We start from the raw sequence: 3888 nt of genomic DNA on the forward strand, positions 1-3888 counted from the left end.
TCGCTCTTCCTGCCAACCTTATCTTTTACCCTCACAGGAACATATAGACCTTGAACTCCAGCCATTTCACTCTTAAAGGCCTCCTACTCGCCGGAGGTCCCTTCGCCTCTAAACAAACTCCTCCAACCAACGCCTACAAGCTCCTATCTAATTCCATCAAAATTCGCCTTCGCCCAATTTAGAAATTGAACATGCGGGCCAGTTTTATCCTTCTCCATAAGTATTTTAAATCTATGGTCACTGGTACCAGAGTGCTCCCCCACTGTCACCTCAGTCACCTGTCCTGCCCTATTTCTTAGAGTAGGTCAAGTTTTACCCCTTCCCGAATTGCACTCTCTACGTACTGCTTGAGGAAACGTTTCTGAACACACTTTATAGATACACCCCATCTCAGTCCTTAATTCTATGTAATTCTCAGTCAATGTTAGGAAAATTAAAATCTACGACAATGGCAATCCTATTGGCCCTGCAAGTCTCCCCAATCTCTGTACATATTTTAATTATTCTAATTCCCGTTTACTATTAGGGGGCCTATAGTACAACCCAAATAATATCATCATTCACTTTTCATTTCTTAGCTTCCCCCACAAATCCTCACTGGATGATCCATTAGTTATTTTATCTCTGAGTACTGCTGCGGTACTCGCCTTAATCAAGAATGAAACCCTCCACACCTCTTTCCACCAACTCTGTCTCGCAGAAAGCACCTGGACCTTGGTACATTAAGCTGCCAGTCCTGTCCGTCCCTTAGCATGTTTCTGTAATGGCTATAATATCCCAGTCCCACGTACCTCTCCACGCACTGAGTTCATTGGCCTTACATGTCAGCCATCTTACATTGAGATAGATGCAATTTAATCCAACAGGCATTCCTTGCTCCCTGTTGTGTTCCTGCCTAACCTATCTCTGCACTTTACTGTTTGTGATTACGGTATCTCCTTCCAGCCTCGCACTTGCAACCCTGCTGTTGAGGATCCAACGACGTCCCCCACACCAGCCAAACTAGTTGAAACCATCCCTTGTAGGAATAAAAGAATGACTAGAGTAGGAATAGATCCAGTCAAGGATAGTAATGGGAAGTTGCGTGTGGAGGCTGAAGAGATTGGGGAGTCACAGAATGAATACTTTTCGTCAGTATTCAATCAGGAAAAGGACATTGTTGCCGATGTGAATACTGAGTCACACTGAATTAGAATGGATGGCTTTGAGGTATGTAGGGAAAAGGTGTTGGAAATTCTGGAAAGAGTGAAAATAGATAAGTCCCTTGATGGCATTTATCCTAGGATTCTCTGGGAAGCAAGGGAGGAGATTGCAGAACCATTGGCCTCGATTTTTATGTCCTCGTTGTCTACAGGAATAGTGCCAGAAGACTGGAGGGTAGCAAATGTGGTTCCCTTGTTCAAGAAGGGGAGTAGGGATAACCCTAGTAACTATAGGCCGGTGAGTCTCACTTCTGTTGTGGGCAAAGTCTTAGAGAGAATTGTAAGGGATAGGATTTATGAACATCTGGATAGGAATAATGTGATCAAGGATAGTCAGCATGGTTTTGTGAAGGGAAGGTCGTGCCTCACAAACCTTAATGATTTCTTTGAGAAGGTGACTAAGCAGGTGGACGAGGGGAAAGCGGTAGATGTGGTGTACATGGATTTTAGTAAGGCGTTTGATAAGTTTCCCCATGGTAGGCTACTGCAAAAATTACGGAGGTATGGCATTGAGGGTGCACCCTACTATTCTTACAGATTACCAAGACCTCCTTACAAATTTGTTTCTCAATTTCCCGCTGACTATTAAGGGATCTATAATACAATCCCAATAAGGTGATCATCCATTTCTTATTTTTCAGTTCCACCCAAATAATTTCCTGGATGTATTTCTGGGAATATCCTTCCTCAGTACAGCTGTACTGCTATCCCTTATCAAAAATGCCACTTCCTGTCCTCTCTTGCCTCCCTTCCTGTAGCATTTGTATCCTGGAACATTAAGCTGCCAGTTCTGTCCATCCCTGAGCCACATTTCTGTAATTGTTATGATATCCCAGTCCCATGTTCCTAACCATGCCCTGAGTTTATCTGTCTTCCCTGTTAGCCGTCTTGCATTGATATGTTGCAGTTGTATAAGACTCTGGTGCGGCCGCATCTGGAATATTGTGTGCAGTTTTGGTCGCCATACTATTGGAAGGATGTGGAGGCACTGGAACGGGTGCAGAGGAGGTTTACCAGGATGTTGCCTGGTATGGTAGGAAGATTGTATGAGGAAAGGCTGAGGCACTTGGGGTTGTTTTCAATGGTGTAAAGAAGGTTTAGGGGTGACTTGATGATTAGGGGTTTAGATAGGGTTGACCGTGAGAACCTTTTTCCACGTATGGAGTCAGCTATTACGAGGGGGCATAGCTTTAAATTAAGGGGTGGTAGGTATAGGACAGATGTTAGGGGAAGATTCTTTACTCAGCGAGTCGTGAGTTCATGGAATGCCCTGCCAGTAGCAGTGGTGGACTCTCCCTCTTTATGGGCATTTAAACAGGCATTGGATAGGCATATGGAGTATGGTGGGCTGGTGTAGGTTAGGTGGGCTTGGGACGGCGCAACATCGAGGGCCAAAGGGCCTCGAATGCGTTGTATTTTTCTATGTTCTACGTTCTATGTTGTTGCACTAGCAAACCTGCCAGCCAGGATATTAATTCCATTCTAATTCACGTACAACCCGTCATTCCTGAACACGTCATCTCTGCCCCACAAAAGATCCAAGTGATCTAAAACTCTGAATCCCTACCTCCTGTACCAATTATTTAGCCACGCATTCCTCTGCCATGTCCGCCTGTTCTTACCCTCACTATCACGGAACACTGGAAGTAAACCAGATATTACCACTGTCATGGTCCCGTCTTTTACCCTTTTTCCTCGATCTCTATAATCACTCTGCATTACCTCATCAATGCTTCTACCTATGTCATTTGTACTAATCTGCACAATGACTTCTGGCTGCTTCCCCCCCACCCCAGTGAGAACGTGCTGCAGCCGCTCAGAGACATCCTGGACCCTGGCACTTAGGAGGCTATACATCATCTTGAATTCCCATTTGCAGACATAGAATCTCTTGTCTGATCCCCTCACATATCGAGTCTGAATAATTACTTCTGAAGTTATTCGTCTCGCATAACCTTCTGTCAATGGGATTTCTTCCTGAAACAGTTTAATTTGGCTGAATTGCTTTGCTTCAGGCAGTGGGGAGATTCCAATGAATCATCATCAGGAATTCTCCATGAGTGGAAAAGACTACTAGGCTTTTTTCACTCCTACACAGTGCTGTGTTGAGCGGCAGGGAAACAGAAAAGGAGCAATAGGCTGTTCATTCACAGCTAGGCTACATTCTTCTATCTGTAAGTTAAATCATTAACGTTATCAGACCCCAGACTGGACCATGTGAGCTCTCCTTGTATATTGTCCGAACTATATGACTCCATGACATTCTCGACTCCAGGTCAGTGTATTATTGCTGTTGTCATACACTGAATCAATTCATTAACAATAAATGGCCCTACTTGTTTTGAAGATGTGTTAATATGTGCCTGCCTAATGTAAACATAAGTTTGATGACTTCACAATATCTGTGTTAAGATGAATATGTTTTATTCTTAAACAAATACAGAAATTGCTGGAAAAGCTCAGCCTGTCTGGCATCAGATATGAAGAGAAATCAGAGTTCAATTTTTCGGTCCAATGACCTTTCCTTTGAACCTGACTTATTCTTAAATTATTTCCCCAATTTTATTCTCCCAAATAAGAAAAAATATCCATCCGGTAGTTACCAACTACACTCTTCTCAAGATGTTATACGGTCAATAAAACATCTCTGATTGTCAGGTCGAACTGTTCCTTCTTCGTAACGTAA

The sequence above is a fragment of the Chiloscyllium plagiosum genome, chromosome 8 (genome assembly GCF_004010195.1).
Source record: "Chiloscyllium plagiosum isolate BGI_BamShark_2017 chromosome 8, ASM401019v2, whole genome shotgun sequence".
NCBI lineage: Eukaryota > Metazoa > Chordata > Chondrichthyes > Orectolobiformes > Hemiscylliidae > Chiloscyllium > Chiloscyllium plagiosum.